Genomic DNA, 24,867 nt, shown 5'->3' with positions numbered 1-24,867 from the left:
CATCTTTGTAGCCAACACACGGATTGCCTCACCATTATCAGAAATGTTAAAGCAACAGGCATTCCCTGTCAAGTTCAAGACTCCACATAGGCCTCCCTGCCTGGCAAGTACATAATCCATTCCCATTTTCAGCTGCAAAATGGCGGCTCTACTTTCATCCAACTGTTGTGCAATAAGTCTCAAACTCTGGGCCGTTGCATTGGTTACAAGTTCCACTACTGCTTGCAATCGAATTATTCTGTTTAGATTATAAATAGGATCCCGTGCCCCTTGTATGAGCTCACCAGGATTCCAGGAGGCAGGATCATAATAGGCTATAATGCGCTCTGGCGGCCAATCATCAGTACCGCTCCAACTTTGGGTACTTCCTCCTGCTATACGAGAAATATCAGCATTCCTTCGTGTTTGCTTAGCTGAACTAGTGGGCATAATCCACATTGGTGGTAATACCCATCCCAGGAAACAAGTCCCACTCCATTTGGAAGGGAGTTTCTTGTATGCCCATTCTCCACATATCCACCACAACCATCGGGTCTGAGGTTTTTGGTACGTGGAGTACAGAAGGCGAAAATATCAAAAGAGGTAGAGAGTTCACAGTGCAGTATGTTAGATTGCCTTTTTCTGTCACAGTTATGTTCCATACCACTTTCCATGCATAAATAAAAGGAGGTGCACAGGGCAAGGTATTCCGAGTTCGATACGTAGTACCGTTTGCCCAGGTTTGACTATTCTTAATATAATCCCAAGTATAGTGACAATGAGAAGAGCCTATCATGGTAGAATCAGCTGCATCTGATGATTTATGTACACAGAATTCCCCTTGCACAGGTATAACTCGTATTGGTTTAGTTGAGTTCCAACCGGGGAAATTCTGTACTTCTGTTTGGTGTGGCATTCCGCTTACCATACCAATGGCACTTAATGGTATTGGTAATAAGGGCATACCTCCCTCTGAATCATCTGGCCCAAGAGAGCAAACAAGGCAATTAGTCCTATTTGCAACATTGGCTATCATCTCAGCTAAGCCTACCCACATATTGTGGTCATGGCGGAATCCATATTTAGCAAATTTGGTCAGATTCATGGACCCTTCCCCTTCCCAAGGGATCAGGATTAATAATAAAATCATGTTGATGTCTAGCATATGCATTCCTTCCACAAAAGATTACCTTATTGTGATAGCAAATAATTATTAGTCCCAATATAATTCCCCCAGTGACAGAAATGGGGAACCACCAAGACCAAAACATATATCCCGAGGATCCCCAATGAGTAATATCACTTATAATTGTTCCACAAGGGGGCAGTCAATCGATTGTATAAGAGAATCTTCCCGTTCACAGTCGCTGGTTCAGACGCTCCTCAAGCTTCAGGCGTGCGCAGGTCAGCCAGCTTCCAGGTTGTGGCTGCAGCAGGCCGGTCGTCAAATGTTGCCCGTGACCTAACCCGCTCCCGGTAGGGCTAGATACAGGGGTTTTTGGAGAGAGTCAGTTTTAAAGGATTAGAGGGGTCACCTTTGCATGTCCAACTGCCTTCAGACTTCTTTCAAACGAGAGTGATGAATCCAGGGGGTCACCTCAGCTACCTTCACCGCTGTTAGAATAGAGAGCAGGACGGTGTAAGGTCCACGCCACTTAGGTGCAAGTGGATCACGTTTCCACTCTTTCACCCATATGCTATGCCAGCCTGGAGCTGATGAATCGGCTTGGCAATGCTGCACGGCGTGTGCTTGAGGGCCCACCTGTTAAGATAAAAAAAACAAACAAACACGGGAGAGAGACAAAAACACGGGAGAGATTGCACTTGTCCCTGTGTCACATGGTCTCCTATTTGTTTGAGGTCAGTTGGAATATCCTGAACAAAGGAGGGCGGCCTCCCATACAGGAGCTCAAAAGGTGACAACTTAAGTCTTTTTGTGGGTGCGCACCGAACACGAAACAGTGTTATGGGTCAGCAAGCACATGGGGATATTAAAGCAGCCTGTGCTTTTCCTTTGCAGGCTTGACACAGCCCGGCCTGGTCCCTGGGGTGCAGGGCCGTAAGAGATGGAGGCAGGCTGGGCCCTCTCCCTCCTGGGTGAAGCACCTGCCGGAAGCCTCGTGGCAATCATCCCCCCCCCGGGGGCACACGCAACAGACACTGGGGCCAACGGAGCGTGGTGGGTTAGGGTGGCAAATGCCTCTCTGAGCTCCGCAGAAAAGCTGAACTTGCACCAGAGCCGCCTCTGACCCACATAATGGGCTATTGCCAGCTTGTATTTTAGGGAGCTGGTTTCTTGTTTTCAGCCTTGCAGCAGCAGTACCCGACTGCACACACTTAATGTGATCTCACAACAATCCTAGGAGGTAGGCCATGGTTATTCCCATTGTAGAAGAGAGGAGAAACGGAGTGATATAATGCCAGCAGTAGTATAAATATGTCCCCATACATGCACCATACAAATAAAGAGTGGACACATAGTCCTACAGATACAACCGGCCCTTTGAGGGTGACCAAACTGTTGATGCGGCCCCCGATGAATTTGAGTTTGACACCCCTGCTTTAGACATATTAGTGGGCTTCTGGCATGCCCTGCAGATGCCTTGCACAAGCGTCTGGCGGTAGGTAGTAAGCCTGGCCAGGTGAATTGCATTGTTTGGATCCCAATTAGGATCTTCCAAGGGAAAGTTGTCCTGGAGATGATGGTCAATATTATAAATATTTCCCACTCTGGCCTGCTCACGCAAATATATCTGTGCCTTTTCAATTATGTCTCTCCTTTCCTCAGTGGTGAAAAGAGTATTCAGGAGCTGGCGACAATCTGTCCAAATAGGACTATTACTATTGAGGTCACCAAGTCCATCATAGCCTGAGGTTTTTCTGCGAAAGATGGGGTGTTTTCCAATTCATCAGATCTGTAGTTGTGAATGGAATACATTGCAGGGTCGAAGTTCGAGATGGCCGTGGTCCAGGTTGCCCATTAACCAGCACAGGCTCCTCAAGTGCATCAAATACTCTTCTAAGAGGGGCTACTACGTGACCTTTTTCTTCACTTTGCTCTAGGGGCCTCAAATCATAGGGGATGGTATTTGTCCCAAGGCGTTCTTTTAGCAGCTTTATACGCCTGGCTGTATTGCTTGCTGACCGATTAAGGTCTCCCTGTAACTTCTGTAATAATTCTCTAGGACTTGGATGTACAGGGGTTTGGGGTAGGCAATCAGTTGTTCCACTAAAAGAGACTGTAGATGGAGTTCTACTGGGACTCACAGGTGGAATAACCACTTCTGCTTGGGCTTCATTATAGGACTCCAATGCCTCCTGAAGATATTTATCATAATCTATCAAGGAATCAAGCTCTGTGACTCCACCCCCATTATTCGTTCCACTTTCTTGCCTTGGGGTTACAACTGGTGGAGGGTTTGAATTAGGCTCCCTTCGATGTGGAGCATAGGGGGGAGGTGGAAGCACCTCTTCCTCTGGTCCCTCAAAAATGGGTTTGAGTTTATTTGGCAAGATTCCTTTCCTAGCTTCGGCTTTTACAGCCAATAATTTGCATCGTTGGACTTTGCATTCCCTTATCCATGGAGGATTTTTATATTTAATGTGCTCAGCCAGGAATCTATATATGAAAATTGTTCTGGGCACCCTCCAGTTTCTTTGGTGATGTTAGACCAAAGTTTGCTTACTAAATTTATATCAAAGGTTCCCTGGGATGGCCATCCAGTACTTTGTTTTGGCTACCCTAATTCACATAACGTTCTCAAGCGCTCTGGCGTCATTTTGACTCCATATGCCCCTGAGAAGGCTTTCTTAAAATTATTTAACATACATTCAAGAGGTGTATTTTCCCCTTTGAACCCCCAACTCCCATTGTATGGCCCTGTGAAGTATCCACTCAGTCACTCACACACACGCCTTACTGGGAAACGAAGTAGTACTCACTCCACACTTAGGTCAGCTACACATTGTACTTTCTCACACATGCAATGCGCTAGATACTTCAACCACACTCTACCTCCCAATCTTCCCTTTTCCCTACACCAGATCACCATCTGATGTACCCAGCCACCTAGCGTACTCCGTTCCCCTTTACTGAGACGCAGAAGTTTGATCAGGACTTCTCTTCCTCCCAATTAATTGGAGGGCCAAAACCCCTTAGTGCACTTACCCTTAGCTGGTTGCCTGTTTATTTCTCTGGTCCCCCCCGGTCCGTCGCCGTCAGTGGGCAGGGTATCAGACAGACGAGACTTCTGCGTTCCCCCTGGAAAAATTTACCAGTGCGCGCTGGGAAGCAGTTTAGAGATCCTCTCTCTTGTACCCTGTCCAATAGGGCGAAGGGGCTGCGTTCCAGCAGACCACTTATCCGAGTCACGGCACCATAAAATGTAGCACCCTGCTTGTGGTTAACGCTTAGCTGGAATGAAATATTCAACGCAGCAACAGAGAAATTAAAATAATAATTTATTTGTCAGACAAATAAATGAGAGGCACAGTGGTATATGGTTACCAAGCTCTGGCCTGCCTCCTGCCATTATGGCCAGCACTTATATTCCCTTAATCCAGCCCCCTTTGCTCCTCCTTGGGCTGCCTCTGTTCAATCAGCCTGGTTGGATTTCCTATTGGCTGATTGCTATAACTAATCACAAAAAGATACACCCATATCCTCCTGTCCTTATAAGGGAGACAAAGAGCTATATATTTGACATATAAGTAATAATATATCTTACATGGAATCTTAATTACCAGCTCACCTCTTGCCCTATTGCCTTCTAAAACAAATGTTTAATCTTACATTTTTATGTTCAACAGATGTCAAGGATCTTGAGTTCACATCAACATTGAAAGATTTCCTTCATTTAAGGTTTCTAAACAAATGCCTGACAACTATATATCAAGAGTGCTTGGATGGCGTCTTCTGTCTGGCAGGGGGGCTAGGCTGGTGGCTGACTTAATTTCAGGATAAATACAACTCTTACAACCATATGAAATAAGAATCTAGCATTCCTTAAATCCTTTGCATAATTACATTTAAGCCAATATATTTAAGCTAATATATTTCATACATTATCATAGGTAGCCTTTTAAAAGAATAAAACCTTTGTAAAGTAAAAAGGAAGGAACTCAGTAAAAAACAGCTTTTAAAGATTTCCCAAAAATGCTCTCATTCTTCCAGCCAGTTGCCTTTTTCACTGCTCTAATGAAAGGCCCATGGTATCATTTTACTATTTGCCCATTTAATTTAGGAACCTGATCAAGATATAAGCCAATATAAGTCTTGATTAAAAATGCAGTCTATATTCAGATGCCACATAATAATTCTTGCTATAATGTCCGAGAATACTCTGAAGATGAGGGCATGGAGATCAGCTTCTAACAGAAGAGGGGAACTATTCACCCCCCCCCTCACTGTCAGCATCTCCAGAAGCAGAGAGACAGGGAGACATAGAGTTGCTCAGCTTTGAGATTGTTGCTAGGGAACCAGAAGGAAGGAAGCAACTGGGTGATACATCAATAGAGAGTGGGGGGAACCCCTCTCTTTCCCCAATCTTGGAGGTACAAGCTTGTCAGAGAACAAAAGAGATGCAGGGGAGGCAGGACTTCCTGTTGGCACGCTGCTTGCTGCAGAAGGGGAGGGGAGGAGTCAGAGTGAGCTACTCCGATCCTGGCAGAGGGAGGCCAATCTGTGTTCACAACATGATACTGTAATAAAAAGACTATAAATATACCAGATGCACATTCTTATCGGTGAGCTACCAGCAGGGAGAAGGGAACTCCTGTACTTGACAGCTAGCTCACACTCTATCACTATAATTGCCGGAGGAGCAATTAATCATGTCAACAGGAGCCAAAGGAGGGGCCGCAGACAGAGCTCAGAAGCAAACAGGAGCTAAAGAAGGCCAGGTACAGTTGCTGCTTCAACAGAATGTGGTTCTAAAGACACAAATAGATCAAATCACTGGAGCCTTAAGTCAACAATGGCAAATCCTGGTGGCAGAACAACAAAGAAAGGTGGCATGAACCCCCTAGCCCCCTCTTCCAAGTGGCAGATTGAGAGGGAGAGCAGTGGTGCTTACTTTTTCTATGAGATGCCTCAAGAACTTGAGCAACCTTGTGATACAGGAGTTCAGACAGGTAGCAGGATTTAAGTTAAATAAGAGCAAAAGCAAAGTATTAGAGAAAAAATTGGACAATGAGGAAAGGAAATTGCTGCAAGAAAAAACAGGCCTAGTTTTAGTGAAAAAAGTTAAATATCTGGGTGTAAATTTGTCGACAAAAAATCTGCACTTATATAAAGATAACTATGAGAAATTATGAAATAAAATCAAGCAAGATCTTGAGACTTGGTCAAATTTAAAATTATCACTAATGGGCCAGATATCGGTGGTTAAGACGAATGTATTGCCAAAGATGTTGTTTTTGTTTCAAGCGATCCCAATCATTGATAATGTGAAATGTTTTAAAGAATGGCAGAAAGCTTTGTCTAGATTTATCTGGCAGGGGGGAAAACCCAGAATTAAATATAAATTATTAACAGATTCAAAAGAAAGAGGGGGATTTTCCCTGCCAGATTTGAAGGTATATTTTGAAGCCACAGCCCTTTGCTGGGTTAAGGAATGGATACAACTAGATAATGAAGATGTTCTTGACTTGGAGGGATTTGACAATGTGTTTGGATGGCATGCGTATCTATGGTATGAAAATATAAAGGCCCATAATGGTTTTAAAAATAACGTTTGGATAAAATACAAAGATCTCTTAGAAAGAAAAACACCCATGTTATGTATTGAAGTTCTCACCCTGGCCACCAGGAGTATTGTGTATGTAGTTTTCACTCAGGTCCACGTCAGTTATTTTAGGCGGGAAACTCTGGGTTGTTGTTGCTACAATGTTGACAGCCGGCTGCCTATAAAAGCAGGCCGTCTGAGCTGTTTGCTGTTCAGTTTGCTGTTCCAGCTTACAAAATAAAGAGCTGCTTTGGAGACAATCGCTGTGTCATCTGCCATGTCTACTCACTATTCTACACTGGCGACGAAGGTGGGATCGGTGGACATCAGAGCACAGCCAGACGCGGCCACCCTCTGAGATGAGCTGAATCACGGAGCTGAAACATTGAGCGAAATCACGGAGCAGAACCAATTCAGAGCTGACTGTTCTGGCTAGAGCACAGTGTACCATCCATCGCCTCCACGTCGGCATCGGAACCATGGCTTCACTCGTGCCTCTACCACCGTTTGCCCCAGCCTCTGAATCCTGGGACTCCTACCTCGCTCAGTTTGACTGCTACCTCCAAGCAAATGAGCTGACGAGGGTCTGTAGAGCAGAAACGGGGCCTCTACTCAGCCTTGGTGGCCCCGAAATGTTCGCGACGGCCTGAGCATTGGTTGCGCCTCTAGCAGTCCAGGCAGCACCTTGGGACACGATCACGATTCAAGAGAAACTCCGCAACCACTACGCCCCAAAGCTGTCCGAGATTGCTGCCCATCATGCGTTCTACCACCAGAACCAGGCAGAGGGGGAGTCAATTAACAACTACACCACCACCCTCCGACAGGCTGCAATGCACTGCGAGTTCCGACACTTAGATGATGCCCTGATGGATCAAATCATCTGTGGGGTCCGGGACATCCGTCTGCAACGGCATCTCCTCTCCACGCCAGACCTCACGCTGCAGAAAGCCACTGAGGAGGCCGTGGCCTCAGAAGCTGTTGAACTCTCCGCCCAGGAAATCCACAAGGCCAGTAGACCGTATTTAAAGGACTATGTTGTTGGACATGTAACACTGTTGGTCTAATGGAAGTATGTGAAATGTAACCGATATACTTTGTGCCTAATTGAACCATTACGTGTAGTGCTGTATATAAGGAAACCATTACGACTGTAACTAACGCCTTATCTCGGTGGGGAGGGGTGTTATGTATTGAAGTTCTCACCCTGGCCACCAGGAGTATTGTGTATGTAGTTTTCACTCAGGTCCACGTCAGTTATTTTAGGCGGGAAACTCTGGGTTGTTGTTGCTACAATGTTGACAGCCGGCTGCCTATAAAAGCAGGCCGGCTGAGCTGTTTGCTGTTCAGTTTGCTGTTCCAGCTTACAAAATAAAGAGCTGCTTTGGAGACATCTCTGTGTCGTCTGCCATGTCTACGCACTCTTCTACAACCCAGATGGCTTTTGCCAATGGAGGCAAAGGCTCAGAAAAAGTCCAATATGGAGACTAATTGGTTGAGATATTCAGATCTATTACTGGAAGATAAAGAAGGATTTGAATTAAGACTATTTGACCAAATCAAAGATAAAATAAATTGGTTACATTACTGTCAGGCGCTCAGGAGCAGAGGCACAGGAGAGGGAGGCAATGGAGAGCGAGAGGGAGGAATCCGAGGGAAGCATAGGCGATGACAGTGATCCGAGGAATTCCCTGAGTCTTTCCAGCGAATCGGAAGATTCGCAGAATGGGGCGCCCATGGCCAGGGCAAGGGGGGTGCCAAGGGGGACACCCCAGAAGGAAGGGGCCAGCGGGAGCTCAGAGAGCAGCAGTTGGAAATCAGGACCAGCTTCCCCACCAGAGCGCAGTGGGGGGGAGGAATCCCAGGTATCGGGACCAGGGGGTTCACCACCAGCGAGAGGAGATGAGTCAGGATGGACCACACCTCCATCGGAGAGTGCGGAAACGGTCAAGAGGAAAGTTGGCGCCTGGGCGCGCGCGCCAAGTTCAAATGTACAGGCGAGCGGCACAGCAGGTAGCCCGGGTAGGGAACCAGGTCCTAAAGCCCGCCGAAAGGAGGGACAAGAGTCAGGGGGGTCAGCGTCAGAAGAGTCCAGAAAGGAGGAGACCCCGGGGGGCAGAAGGACCCAGAGGAGGAAAGAGCAACGGAAGAGGTGGAGTAAGGCTAGAGTCTTAAACTGGTGTACAGGGGGTGGAGACTCAGACAGAGCTTCGCCGGTCTAGGTTCTAAGACATAGAGCTGCACGCTGCGGCTTGTAAATGGAAACTGAACTTCAATAAAGACTTTTGTACATTACCACCGGCTGGCGTTGGTCCTCTGTGAGCTGGGACCTGGAGGCAGCTCTGACAATTACCATCAGATTAACAAATTGTATAAATTAGATTTTAAAAATGGTTTTGCATCGGAAAAATCCAAATTGGAAATGGAGTTGCTAGATTCTATAGTCTGAAGGACTTAGAGCAACAGAACAATCTGGCCATTATAAAGAAACTCTGTCCTGGTATGCCTTCCCCCCTCAGTTTGATTCCCTGGCACCATATTTGTGGTGCCAGGGAACTATCCCAAAATACAGACGTGCCTTCACACTGGCAAGGAGTCATACAAAAGAGTGGCGGATGCCCATAGACAACCAGGTAGTGAGATAAAAGTGGGGGACCAGGTGTGGCTGTCCACACAAAATTTGCCCCAGAAAGGTAGATGCAGGAAATTGGACCCTCAGAGGCTGGGGCCATTCAAAGTTATAGAACAGATAAATCCTGTAATGTTCAGACATAGATTGCCAGCTTCCATGAAGATACACCCAGTATTCAATGTTGTTGTTTAGTCGTTTAGTCGTGTTCGACTCTTCGTGACTCCATGGACCAGAGCACGCCAGGCACTCCTGTCTTCCACTGCCTCCCGCAGTTTGGTCAGACTCATGTTTATAGCTTCGAGAACACTATCCAACCATCTCGTCCTCTGTCGTCCCCTTCTCCTTGTGCCCTCCCTCTTTCCCAGCATCAGGGTCTTTTCCAGGGAGTCTTCTCTTCTCATGAGGTGACCAAAGTATTGGAGCCTCAGCTTCAGGATCTGTCCTTCCAGTGAACACTCAGGGCTGATTTCCTTAAGAATGGATACATTTGATCTTCTTGCAGTCCATGGGACTCTCAAGAGTCTCCTCCAGCCATAGGGCAAGGCGTCGCATTCTAGCAGCACCGGCAGCCTCTTATCAAAGTGTGCCAAGACCGAGTTTGAGACAAGCAAGTCCTTGACTGCCTGGAATGCGGCCTCCTGCCGCTGGCCCCACACCCAAGGGGCCCACTTGTCCAGGAGTCTGTGTAGGGGCTCTGCTACCGCCACCTTGTGGGGAAGGAAGGAATGGTAAAAATTCAATAGTCCCAAGAAGGCCTGAAGTTCAGTCTTGCTCTTGGGCGCTGGGGCATCACAAATGGCCCGTACCTTGTCCCCAGTCGGATAGACCCCTTCTGCGTCCACCATAAATCCCAGAAAGTCCACCTGGGGCACTCCTAGTAGACATTTTTCCTGCTTCACCTTGAGACCCACCGTCTGGAAACGGTGCAGAACGGTGTGGAGGCGGTCCTCAAACGCCTCTGGTGTGGGCCCAGCAATTGACGGAAATCCAGCCATCATGAGATGGTGATTAGCATAGAAAAAAGACACAGAGAGCCAGCTGTATTTTCATGATGGTAAGAGCAGCTCCTTTCTCTGCCCTCCTCCAATTTATTCTCCTTTGTTCTCCCCAGCCGCATGGCCATTTGCCAATGTTTCATGTTACCTCATCCGGTCATGGCTTTTACTACGCCCATTGCCATATAAGGTCATCACTGCCCAGAGGAAACACAACTCCATTTAAGGTCAATACATTCTAATTCATTGTAAGGCACAGACTGCTGGTCACGAGGTCAGGAGGTACCCTGCAGTCTTACAAGCCTCTGCTATGGCTTTATGACTCCCACATGCCCTCTTTCTTTATTTTATTAATCAGAGTCATATATGTCAGTACCAATACGGTTTTATCGAGCGCGATAAGCGACTCTTGGGAGGCCGGAAGCAGGCCGCGGATGGGGGAACCATGCAGTACATACAGAGATTAAAGAAGGAATACATTGTATACAGCAACACAAAATAACGCAAATAACTACTATAAGGTAAAGGTAAAGGTACCCCTGCCCGTACGGGCCAGTCTTGCCAGACTTTGGGGTTGTGCGCCCATCTCACTCAAGAGGCCGGGGGCCAGCGCTGTCCGGAGACACTTCCGGGTCACGTGGCCAGCGTGACATCGCTGCTCTGGCGAGCCAGAGCCACACACGGAAACGCCGTTTACCTTCCCGCCAGTAAGCGGTCCCTATTTATCTACTTGCACCTGGGGGTGCTTTCGAACTGCTAGGTTGGCAGGCGCTGGGACCGAGCAGCGGGAACGCACCCCGCCGCGGGGATTCGAACCACCGACCTTTTGATCGGCAAGCCCTAGGAGCTGAGGCTTTTACCCACAGCGCCACCCGCGTCCCCTCAAATAACTACTATAGGGATCACTAAAATCAATAAATGTCAAAGCCAACTTCCATCCGGAAGCCAAGAATATAACCATGCCCACGGATCAGCGGAAGGAGGGGGGCAAACGGATTGTGGGCTACCATGGTTTCCATATGGTCGATCGTCACAGATATGCTAATATTATTATCAGGAATAAACATACAACAATGAGAATGAACAAGTGCACAAACTCCTCCTTTTGAGGCTAAAATCACATCTAAAGAATAACGATTCTGTAAGACCACTTCTCTCATTTCAGACACCTCTTGGTTGAGATTCTTCAAGGCTTTTATGTCATCATTGAATAATCCTTCAGTCCAATTTGCTAGCCGATGAAGGTCCCTATAGTTCATTGCTGCGCCCACTGAGGGCAGCAAGGCCCAAGAGATCTGGGTACCGATATATTGATTTATGGGTGAATTAACCTCCCGACGATTTCGTAGTCTAAGAGAAGATGGTAACTTATCAACCTAGCCTCCCACATCCCTTCTGCATTGAAGGTGTACCACGCAAAAGTGGTTTCCACCCTCTGTTATGCTGCCCCGCTCTAGGCCCCAGGGTCCAATTTAACATCGCTGGCGACATTGCAGAATCAGTTTCTCCGTCGCCTCCTGAAACTCCCCATGTGTGTGAGCAATGCAGCCATACATCTGGAGTTAAGGATTGCATCATTGGAGATGGTCATCTGGAAGCGAGTCTTTGGCTATTGGCTGTCCAGCTGGCATAGGCTTCCCGACCATTACCTCTTTCAGTGCCTCTGGCGGGATGACTTTGTTAACCCATGGGTAGGAAAAATCCATGCCAAACTTCTGAGCATCGGAATTTCCCCAGCGGACTCCTTAAAGATGAACCTACGCTCAGCCAAAAGCCTTATCGAGCAAAGATTAGCAGACATTGACAACACAACCTCTCCAGGGGTGGGGGTGTCTGCTCTCCCAGGTATCACGGAATAACCCCACCACTTGGCCTTCCATCATACATGTCATCTCTTTCATCTGCACCACACCGACTTGCATTTATTCGTGCAAGGTTCAATGTTTTTCCATCGAACCTGTTGAGCTACAGATCTTCCAAGGGTTTGGTGTCTCCGCTATGCGAGTGTGACGGGAAAACAGTTGAATCTCTTCCTCATATAATGTTCAACTGTCCCTTACATAGCATAGGTAAAGGTAAAGGTAAAGGTACCCCTGCCCATACGGGCCAGTCTTGCCAGACTCTGGGGTTGTGCGCCCATCTCACTTAAGAGGCCAGGGGCCAGCGCTGTCCGAAGACACTTCCGGGTCACGTGGCCAGCGTGACATCGCTGCTCTGGCGAGCCAGAGCTGCACACGGAAACGCCGTTTACCTTCCCGCTAGAAAGCGGTCCCTATTTATCTACTTGCACCCGAGGGTGCTTTCGAACTGCTAGGTTGGCAGGCGCTGGGACCGAGCAGCGGGAACGCACCCCGCCGCGGGGATTCGAACCACCGACCTTTTGATCGGCAAGCCCTAAGCGCTGAGGCTATTACATAGCATAGCTAGGACTAAATTCCTGGGTCCTGCTTTACTGCGCTTGGTTGGCAGGCCTGTTGAGTCACATGCCGCACTGCTCTTGCAGGATACAGATCATTCTGTAACTCTGCAGGTGGCGAGATTCCTGAATGCGGTTATCTCACACAAAAACCACCAAAAAACAACAACAACAACAAAAACTAATCGGACAGTCATGATGAGAGTGCATGACGGATCTCGCCTCCAGTTCTCCTTTTTCTGTGAACCGTCCCTTGGATCTTTCCGGGCCCCAAGCCGTTACTGTCACTGTTCAATGACCACCCTTGCATCGTGGTGTTCCCCTTCTGTTGTTAGATGTATTGGTTTTTATGCTTCTGTGCTTTTATGTTTGTACATATTTTATGGGCTAATAGCTGTAAATAAATAAATAAATAAACTTATCAACCTTATACAACAACGGAACCACGATACCCAAGGTACATGTGCCTGTGAGGTTTCGAGGAATGGCTTTGTATGCTTTTTCACCACAAAGCAACCATAACTCTCTTTGTAGTAAATAGCTGATATTACTACTCTGTTGGGACCAATTAAAGGCTGCAGTAAATAACGAACTGATATGAAATTGCTCATCTGCGGCATTTGCTAAGCCAGGGATAGAAGAATTCAGACTCCAATTTGCATGGTAGGTTTCTTTCCTAGTTTTTAGCCATGCACTGGTATCGCTCCTATAGCACTGAGATTGGTCACTGTATGTTCCTGTAAGAGAACAAGAGCTATTAAAAGTGAATTTCAATGTATATTGACAGTTTGGATATGTGCCCCATGATTCTTTCCCCACTTTAATTTGAAAACAAATGGGGGCAGGCTCATGGAGGGTCAAGTGTACTGGAGGCCAAAAAGATTGCTTAGGGGATATAATATTTGTAAATCGAAAGGATCCATTGACAGGCACACCATGAAGCATTATGCCTGAATGATGGGCAAAAGGGGGCATGTGCATAAACAGCCAGCATCTAGAAGCATGCAATAAACTGGTGAACATAATCATATCTTGTACAAAAATATTATCCCTCCATATCTTATGATAATTTTCTCCCCTAAGTCTTATTCAACAATGCTGTTCTTATAGTTTGAGAGTGGCTGAGCCGTGGATGCTGCCAGCCAGAGTAGGATTCTGATGACAGCGGCTTGCCAGCTGATAAGGTGAAATATGGTGGTTTCAACTGGACTGGGTCATCTGCTTCTCTTCCTTGTATAACGGTGCAGCAAAGGATAGCAAGGCAAATGGTTAGGAAGGCGCTTCCGCGGTTGAAGATGCTCGCCATGGCCGCACGCATCGAGCTGGAACCCACAAAGGCTTGTCCTCGACGTCCACTGCCGCGTCCCCTCGTCCCCATGTAATCAGCAGGACAGGTCCATGCCACGCGGGATCAGGCAAGCATCGGTACACCACCAATGGGCGGGGGAGTGCCTCCTCCTTCCTAAAATGCAATTCAGCGGGGGTATGGGTCCTGTTATGTGGATATAAAAGATGTTAAGTACAAAAAGAACCTGGTGGACTGCTGAAGGGATATCTGCTGTTGGTATGCTTCGGCCGCCAAGCTGTTTAAGCAATAGTGTTTTGAACGTCAGGTGTGCTCTTTCCACTATAGCTTGCCCTGTGTAGTTAAAGGGTATACCATGAGTTAATTTCACATTCCACAACATACAAAATTCCGAAAATGTTTTAGAAATATATGCTGGCCCATTATCAGTTTTGATACGTGCAGGTTTACCAATGACTGAGAAACAGCGGATAGTGTGCTGAATGACATGCTGAGCTGTTTCCCCCCTCATGGGCGTAGCCCATATGAATCCAGAGTGGGTGTCCACCGTGAGGTGAACCTTGGAGAGTGGAGCCAACACAGGTGTGTGTGTGACATCCATCGGCCAACACGCCAATGCAGACAGCATCAAAAGGAACGGCCAGCTGAGATTTAGAACAGGAAGCACATTGGGACACAATATCCCTAGCTTGGGCCAAAGGAATAGAAAACTGCTTAGCCAATGCTTTTGCAGGGAGATGAAAGGTGTTATGACATAGTACAGGATCAGAAAAGAGAGAAAAGGCAGACTATAGCAGACAATAGTAAACGAGAAATGAACCTTAAAGGCACAATTTATGTTAATTGTTTGCAAACTAACCTTCCTGTTTTTGTTCTTCCAGGAATGAAGAATGGACTTTTGAGTGTGTCATGCCTGGTAAAAAGTGGTTTTAAGGTTGAGTTTGAAAATGATGTGTGCACCATTTCGAAACAGGGGAAGGAGCTAGTTAAAATTCCCTGTGAGGATGGGCTTTTTGTTTTGGATGAAGAGCAGTTAGCAGCAGGTAGATGTTCAACAGGTGAAGCGCAAGCTAAGTGTGTAAATAAGGCTCCTCATACAGGTTGTGCACATCTACTACACAGAAGGTTAGCTCATATATGCTTTAAGTATGTAAGCAAGATGCCAGATTTAGCTGAGGAGTGTAACATTAAACCCTGTCCAAATTTTCTGGATTGTTGTGCTTGTAAACAGGCTAAGGTTAAGACATGTAACTATCCTAGATCTGATAGAGTAAGCAAGAAACCCTTTGAACTTGTGCACACAGACGTGTGTGGCCCTATGCCAGTCAAATCGCTTGGAGGTGCAAGATTTATGCAAATTTTGGTGCATGATTTTTCAAGGGCTAGTTGGGTTTTCTTTCTGAAAGAAAAATCACAAGCAGCTTCCATCCTGATGGATTGGATTGAAGAAGTCGAATGTAAATTTGACACCAGGGTACGTAAAATACAATCAGATCGTGGTGGGGAATATGTGAACCACACACTGGAGACATGGTTAAAAAGGAAAGGTATACAGTGGTGCCCCGCAAGACGAACGCCTCGCAAGACGAAAAACCCGCTAGACGAAAGGGTTTTCCGTTTTGGAGGCGCTTCGTAAAACGAATTCCCCTATGGGGTTGCTTCGCAAGACGAAAAAAATCTTGCATCCCCCCGCGGGTTTTTTTCGCTTTTTTCGCCCTTTTCTTAAGCCGCTAAGCCGCTTATCAGCTGTTCCGCTGATAAGCCGCTTAACAGCTGATCGCTGGAAGCCGCTTGACAGCTGTAGTGCTAATCCGCTAAGCTGTCAATGGGCTTGCTTCGCAAGACGAAAAAACCGCTATACGAAGAGCCTCACGGAACGGATTAATTTCGTCTTGCGAGGCACCACTGTAGTTCATAGACTTACCAATCCCTATTCACCACAGGAGAATGCAGTTGCCGAAAGAAAATTTCGAACATTACAGGAAGCCATTGCTGCTTTGCTGTTTGATTCTGGACTTCCACAGCGTTTTTGGGCTGAGGCTGCACTGTATGCAAATTATACTTTTAACAGAGTGTACAATAGCACAGTAGGCAACACTCCTTACTTCATGCTATTTGGGAAAAAACTAAAAATTGATCATCTAAGAGTTTTTGGATGTCGTGCTTATGTGCTGGTGCCTAGGGCACAACGTAGGAAAGGTGATCCTAGATCTAAAGAAATGGTTTTCTGTGGTTATCAAGCAAACACAAAATGTTGGAGATTTGTGAATGTAGACGGCAATCAAACGAAAATCACAATCAGCAGAAGTGCGGAATTTTGTGAACAGGATGGTTGGAATAAAATTCATGGAAATCCTGACATACTATTTGATGTGGTGAACAGTAACAATGAAACTCAGGCCCCAGGGCAGGTATTAGTTCCAGAACAGGCTGAGGAATTTGAGTCTGAGGACAAGGGTGAGAAATCGTCTAGTTCACCCAAGTCTGTCAAGTCAGAATCTTCTAGCTCTAAAAGTTCACCTGTACAGCAAGAGAGACCTGTAAAGTCAGAATCAGAAAGTTCTTCAACTACTAGTGACAAACAGGTAACGACTAGTGATTCTGGGTCAGAGGGGGAAACTGAAGGAACATCGCAGGAACTGTTAAGGCGTTCCAAGCGTACCAACAAAGGTAAACCTCCTGAAAGGTACCAAGCTATTAGTGTTTGGGCTGGTTTGGCAAATTGCGAACCTGAAAGTTTTGAGGAGGTTGAGCAATTACCCCAGGAGGAGGCCAGTAGGTGGCGTGAGGCCATGCAAAAAGAGTTGAATTCTATGAAAGAACTGGGTGTGTTTTCCATCACCAAACTGCCAGAAGGTACCAAGGCAGTAAGTTGTAGGTGGGTGTACAGGATAAAGACAACAGCGATAGGGAAACCAGAGTACAAAGCAAGGCTTGTAGCTTGAGGTTTTATGCAAAGAAAGGGGTTACATTATTCCGAAGTCTATGCGCCCACTTCAAGGAGTGAAACCCTACGGGCACTATTAGCAGTTGCTGCTCAGAAAGGGTTTAAAGTGAATCAATTTGATATCTCTACAGCTTATCTTCATTCAGACTTGGCTGAAGAGCTCTATATGGAGCTACCGCCAGGATTGAAAGTTGGTAAATCAAATCAGGTATGGAAACTACATAAATCTATTTATGGACTAAAGCAATCTGCTCATAATTGGAATGAGTGTTTGAATGATGTTTTGGTAGGCATTGGTTTTAGCAGGAGCAAGGCTGACAATTGCTTATATTTCAGAGGTTCAGGAGATGCTCAAGAATCTTTGCTTGTTTATGTGGATGACCTGATTTATACTTCAAAGACACAAGAACAAGTAAAAAAACTAGCCAAAGAGTTAAATAAACACTTCAAAGTTAAGAATCTTGGTGATGTGAAGGTCTATCTTGGTGTTCAGATAGATAGGACCAAAAATGGCAGTTTTCTACTGAATCAAAAAGGCAAGATATTGCAAATGTTGAAAAAGTTTGGCATGATGGAGTGTGCAGGTGTTAGAACACCAATGGAAATGGGTTTTGTAAAAGACAATGAGTTCAAGGATAGTGCTGAATTCAAGCGTGCTGAAATCTTTCAGTCAGCACTGGGAAGCTTACTTCATCTTTTGCAATGGAGTAGACCAGATATTGCTTACGCTGTTAACTTACTCAGCAGAGAAGCTTCAAAACCTAGTGTAAATGCATGGAAAGGAATTCAAAGAGTGTTAAGATATTTACAATACACCAAAGATTTTTGCCTTGAATTATCTTCTGAAGGACAAGCACAGATTACTTGTTGGGCAGATAGTGATTGGGGAAATTTAAAGGATAGAAAATCAGTGTCTGGCTGTGTAATAAAATTTGGTAACTCTCTGATTGGGTGGAGATCCAAGAAACAGAACCTGATTGCTTTGTCGTCAACAGAAGCTGAGTTCTGTGCCTTATCTGAGTTATGTAGAGATCTAGAATTTTACAAATGCTTAGCACAAGAGATGTATGAAAAGGCCATCACTCCAATCACTGTATGGGGTGATAATCAACCGTGTCTTAAGTTAGCACAAAATGGGCAGTTTAAAGGTCATACAAAACATTTGGATATCCGCTTTCAAAATGTTTGTCAAACGGTAAAAGCAGGAATTGTTAAATTAAATTACTGTCCCAGTCATGAAAATCAAGCTGATGGTTTTACAAAACCGCTTTGGTTTCAGCGGCATGAAAACTTTTGTGAAGAAATGGGTCTGAAGTAATTTTGTTTTTGTGTTGCCAGCGAGAGGGGGTGTTAGGGTGGTAACCTAAGACACTGGCAAGTTAGCAATGTTATGTGACTTTATGTAGTCAAGCTCGTTAAGTTGTTAAGTTGCTCAGTATATAAAGAGTGTTTGTTTTCTCTGCCTGTGGGGCGTGATGCAAAAATGTCTGAAAGCTCCGGAGGTGTTTCTGTTATCTTTCTGCAATAAACCTGTCTTTGGAAAGACAGGCTTTCCTGTGTTGTTATTTCTTTGCTGCTGTGACTCTGAAGCTTGTACTGCAACAAGAATCTCTGCACTGGACTTAATTAATGCTCTGCAAAGAGAACTGTTGCTGGTTGCGCAGCGGAAGCATTTACTGGACCAGTACACAGACTCTCTTAATAACCGGCTCTTGGCAGCCATTGATGAGATCGCGCCTAAGTGCCCTCTGCGACCCCGTCGAAACCGGGCCCCTTGGTTTACTGAGGAGCTCCGGAAAATGAAGCGGGATCTCAGACGGCTAGAGCAAGTATGGCGACGGACTCGTGACAGAGCCTCAAGAACATCTTATAGGACGCTTATGAAAGCCTATGAGATGGCTATGAAAGCTGCTAAGAAATCTTACTTTGCAGCTTCCATTGCATCCGCTAGCTCTCACCCGGCACAACTTTTTAAAATAATTAGGTCAATAACGTCCTTAGGAGGACAACAAAATTTAAGCACAAATTCGACCCACAGCTGTGAGGCATTCGCGAGTTTTTTTGCGGAGAAAGTCCTGTTGCTCCGCCGTGACCTCCCTGCCAATTTAGATACAGTGACTGAACTGGAGGCCCCTCGACTGACTTCAGGTCCAGTGTTGGACCATTTCGATCGGATACTCCCTACTGATGTGGATAGATTCCTCCATGTTGGTAGGCCCACCACCTGCCTCCTTGATCCGTGCCCGTCTTGGCTGATTAGGGAGTGTCCAGATGTTGTGCGGACCCCCCTGGTTGAAATTATCAATTTGTCCCTTGACAAGGGGACATTCCCAGGGGAATTGAAGGAAGCAGTGGTGTGTCCACTCTTAAAAAAAACTTCATTAGATCCCTTAGACCTATCCAATTACCGCCCAGTTTCAAATCTTCCATACCTGGGTAAGGTAATTGAGAGAGCGGTTGCTGAACAGCTTGGTAGGTTTCTGGAGGAAACATCGGCATTAGATCCATTTCAGTCCGGTTTCCGTCCTGGTTTTGGGACGGAGACGGCTCTGGTTGCCCTAACAGATGATCTCCGTAGACAACTGGATCAAGGCGGGTCAGGACTGCTGATCCTTTTAGATTTGTCAGCAGCCTTTGACATGGTCGATCATGATCTTCTGGACCACCGCCTTGCAGACGTGGGGATACAGGGCATAGCCCGTAACTGGTTGTGCTCTTTTATCTCTGGTCGGGGACAGAGGGTGGCACTAGGGAGGGAAATGTCGTCGCGCCACTCCTTGGTGTGTGGAGTGCCGCAGGGCGCAATTCTCTCCCCGATGCTTTTCAACATCTTTATGCACCCCCTTGCCCAGATTATCCGGAGCTTTGGGCTGGGCTGTCACCAATATGCTGATGACACTCAGCTCTATCTGCTGATGGATGGCCACACTGACTCGGCCCCGAGCACACTGACCAGATGCTTGGAAGCTGTGGCTGGATGGTTTCGTGGGAGCCGATTGAAACTAAATCCTTCGAAGACAGAGGTCCTATGGCTAGGTCGGGATGGCATGGGGATGAGGGACCAACTCCCTTCTCTTGCGGGGGCCCATTTAGTGCCATTGCCTTCCGTTAAGAGTTTGGGTGTAATCCTTGATGCCTCCCTTTCCATGGAGGCGCAAGTTACAGCAACAGCCAAGGCGACATTTTTCCACCTTCGCCGCATCAAGCAGTTGGTCCCTTACCTTTCCCGCCCCGACCTGGACACAGTGATCCATGCAACGGTCATCTCAAGGCTTGACTACTGTAATTCGCTCTACGCGGGGCTGCCCTTGAAGCTGTCCCAGAAACTCCAGCGGGTACAGAATGCTGCAGCGAGGCTCCTCACGGGGTCTCTGCCATGGGAGCATATTCACCCAGTGCTTTTCAAGCTGCACTGGCTCCCGGTGGAGTACAGGGTCAGATTTAAGGTGCTGCTTTTGACCTTTAAAGCCCTTCACGGCCTAGGACCCTCGTACTTATGCGACCGCCTCTCCTGGTATGCCCCACGGAGAGCCTCAAGGTCCATAAATAACAACACCCTAGTGGTCCCAGGCCCTAAAGAAGTTAGATTGGCTTCAACCAGAGCCAGGGCCTTTTCAACTCTGGCTCCGGCCTGGTGGAACGCTCTGCCTTATGAGACCAGGGCCCTGCAGGATCTGATTTCTTTCCGCAGGGCCTGTAAGACAGAGTTGTTCCGCCTGGCCTTTGGCTTGGAGCCAATTTGATTCCCTCCCTCTCTTTTTTTTCTTTTCTTTCTTTTCCTTCTCCTCCTGCGATGAGGCTACATTTTAATATTTTAATGTTCCATTATTTTAATGTTGTATTTTATTTTTGTTTTTAAGTTGTAATCATTCATCTTGTTTTTATTATTGCTTGTAAGCCGCTCTGAGCCCGGCCTTGGCTGGGGAGGGCGGGGTATAAATAAAAAAAATATTATTATTATTATTATTATTATTATTATTATTATTACTCTACCCAGCCCTTGGGAATCTCTTCAAGTCACACCTGTCACTGGCTCTGGTTTGCACCTTCCTTGAATGCCTTTGCTTTGTTGGATTGTGTCTTTGAACTGTAATAATGCCTCTTGAGTGCAAGGATGAAGAAATGTGTAGAAACTCCTTGACTTTAGTGTGGCTGAAGTGCTGTCTACTATTCAAATGCAAACTTCACATCCCCTGTTCCACCCCTTTTGCCCTTCTTTGTCACTGTTGTACAGTCTCTGGAAGGTACTCTGTGACAGAAAGCAGCTGTTAGGTTCAAAAACTTTCTCCACCTGTCACCTAGGACTTGGTGTTGACTCATTGCAGGCTTTTATGCTTTTCTTTCTTCCCAACATCATAATTCTTTCTTGAAATTCATAAAAACAAATCAATCTTAAATAAATAAAAAACCAATCTTGTGTAAGTAATCTTATACAAATTTGCAAATATAGGTTGATTCATTCTTATACAGTCTCTTTCGTCCTACGTTCTTAGAAATGTAATAGACTTCCCATCAACTCCCAATGTATTTAACAATTCTGATATCGAATGTACTTATAATTATTACCTTAATCTTTCTATATTTACTAATACTTTCTTACAAAATATTGTACCAATTTTCCTTATTTCTTTATTATTAATTTACACAGGGGTCATTCAAACGCTGCCATAGATGTCATACCGCCATTGTGGTTTTGTAAATATCTCTCAAACATATCCCATTTTTGAATAAATGATTGTTTTGTATTACCTCTCAGTCAATTGTGCCATTTCTGCATATTCTAGTAATTTATTCTGCCATTTTGCTAGTGTTGGAACCTTTCCCCCTTTCCAGTTCATTGCAATTAACATTTGGGTGGCGGCTGTTGTGTATAGGAAAATTTCTTTTACATTTTTCGGTATCTCTCTGCCTAAAATTCCAAGCAAGAAAGCTTCTGGGTTTTTTTAAAAAGAATGTTAATTTAAGGATCTTTTTCATCTCATCATAAAGGAGATTCCAAAACTCTTTAATTTTCCTGCATGTCCACCACATATGATACATATTTCCTTCACTTTCCCGCACCACCAACATTTGTTCGAGACAAATGTTTAGAGGGCTCAGTGGCAAAACCGGATTTTTTGTCTTGTTTAAATGTCTCAAAGAGTTGGTGATACTGTAGCCATCCCGAGAGCTGATCTTTGATTTCATCATAGTTCTTAAGCTTTAATTGATTACCTTCCTCTATTAATAAAGAGTTATACGTCAACCAGCTTCATATTATATTCATTTTATATTCTTCTTCTTAACAACCTTTAACAAAGGAGATATCCATCTTGGGGTTTGGGGTTCCAACAAGCCCAAACCTTATTTTGCCCAAACCTTACACAACACATTTCTTACTATATGGTTTATAAAGCCTTTATGTATTTCAGTCTTATCATAAATATGCATGCCAACCGAAGCGGTTGTTGTGAGGAGAACCTGAGCTTACGGGGTTAAACAGCTCAGAGTGTACGCCCTGCCTACAAGTTAGGAGGGGGGAGACTATGCGTCATATCCGAGAGTCTCCAGCCTTTGTTCTTCTCTCTACTTTTGCTTTTGAGGAGAGAGGACGTGTTTTCACGATGCTGTTCGCTGTGATAGATAATGGATAGTCTGCTGTAAATAAAAACTGCTTCTAGCTGCTAAATATCCTGAGTGGACTTTATTTAAGCACACTGAAGAACGCACTGGAGGTTCCAGCTTTCTCTTACCGCTGCTTAATCTCTGCGTGTTGCTCAGAGCCTTTGGAATGTGGCCTTTGAAGTCCGGAGGCTTGGCTGGTAGCTGCGCAGCCGAAGCGGGGCTGGACGCCAAGGCTTATCTGAGCAATAAACATTCTTCAGTTGTCACGTCCTTCCAAATCCAATACATCTGTGTTCTTAAGTAAACACTTAAGTAAAGTTTTAAATCGGGCAGACCAAATCCCCCCCCCTTTAATGTCAATAGGCAGTGTATGTTTTATTCTAGGTCTTTGTCCTTGCCAGAGGAATTTAGATATTTCCCTCTGCCGCTTTGTAATGCAGCCTGTCCCCCCCTATGACTGGAATGGTTTGAAAAAGAAAGAGCATCTTTGGCATTCATTTTATTAGCCGATATACGTCCCCAAAATGACAATTTCAATCTACTCCAGATCTCCTTATTTCCTTTGACTTCGGACCATGTCATGATATAGTTATCTTGATAGAGGTTAATATTTTTCGGTGTTAACCAGATTCCAAGGTATTTTATTTTTTGGCAAAATTCAAGTGTATTGACCTTTCAATTTCTTTTTTCTCTTGGGCGGTAAGGTTCTTAGCCATAAGTTTTGTTTTGTCACTGTTTAATTTATTCCCCACTACTTTCCCATAATTGTTAATTATTTCCAAAGTTTTATTGAGGCCCTCTTTTGGGTTTTCAGTTGTGATAATAAGATCATATGCAAATGCCCTTAGTTTGTATATTTTATTTCCCAATGTTATACCTTTAATATTTTTTTCCTCTTTTATTTTCTTATTTAAAACTTCTATCACTAATATGAATATTAACAGAGAGAGAGGACAGCCCTGTCTGGTCCCTTATTTCATATTCCTCAGTTATATGATTTTTCTTGCCTTTTGTTTTGTATAGATAGCCTGAATTCCTTTACAAAATAAATCCCCAAATTCCATTTGTTGTATCATGGTTGTCATAAATCTCCAAGAAATATTATTTCACATCTACCGACGTAAATATAGCTGGCTTATCAAATCGTGTCTCGAAATATTCCAGCAAGTTTATGATGTTTCCAATGTTGTTCTGCATTAAGCGGCCAGGGAGAAAGCCAGCTTGGTCTTTGTGAATAATGGTTTGGAGGATGGTCTTCATTCTTTCAGAAAGGATATTAGCATATAATTTATAATCATTATTTAAGAGTGATATTGGCCTGTAATTGGAAACCAATGTTAAATCTGTTCTCTGTTTTGGAATCAGGCTTATATAACTTTTCATCCATGAAATGGTAATTTACCATTTTAAAATATTCATTGTAGTCTTTAATGACTCAAATAACACCTCTTCTAATTTTTTATAATAAATTGCTGGTAGGCCATCTAGTCCAGGTGTTTTTCCTAGTTTAGATTTCTTTATTGCTCGTTGGACTTCTAGGGCTGTGATGGGAGCATTCAATATTTTAGTTTGGTCAATAGAAATTTTTGCTAAGTTATTTTGATCCAGGTATTCTTTTATCTCTTCAGGTGTTTCTCTTCCTTCTTTAATAATAATAATAATAATAATAATAAATAAAATTTTATTTATATCCTGCCCTCCCCAGCCGAAGCTGGGCTCAGAGTGGCTAACAACAGTAAAATAATCCAGCATAATCCAGTTCTTTATAAAATTCCATGAAGCTATTTGCAATTTCCTTAAGATTGCTTATTATATTGTCTCCAACTTTGATTTTATTAATTATCCTTTCATTTTGTTTTGTTTTTTAAGTTTTATGTTTTTAAGTTTTGCATGACACACACACACAAAGCACCACCACCAAAAAATAATGCTAACTCACAGCAACAAAAAGATGTAGCTTGTGAATATTTGCTTGACAGATAATATGCACTGGGTGTGGGATAAATCAGCCTCATATAACCAATAAGCTTAACTCTAATTAATGCATGTAGGGGTTAAGACCAAAAAGAAAACTGTCCTGCAAGGCTTAGCTAGACCACTGACCTTCACCTTTGGAGGAAGAGTTACCAAACTATTTGTTCTTTTTTTCATCCACTATCAGGCATGTCCAACTTCAAGCAAGCTGTGATTTACTATCCAGTATCAAAAACTGGAACACTCTCCCATTGTCCTTCTTCAACTTCTTCACTTTAGGGGCGAGGTG

Source organism: Podarcis melisellensis (genome assembly GCF_964234715.1).
Source record: "Podarcis melisellensis genome assembly, chromosome: 5".
NCBI classification, from domain to species: Eukaryota; Metazoa; Chordata; class Lepidosauria; order Squamata; family Lacertidae; genus Podarcis; species Podarcis melisellensis.
The sequence above is the reverse complement of the archived record's forward strand: the minus strand, read 5'-3'. Positions refer to the sequence as shown.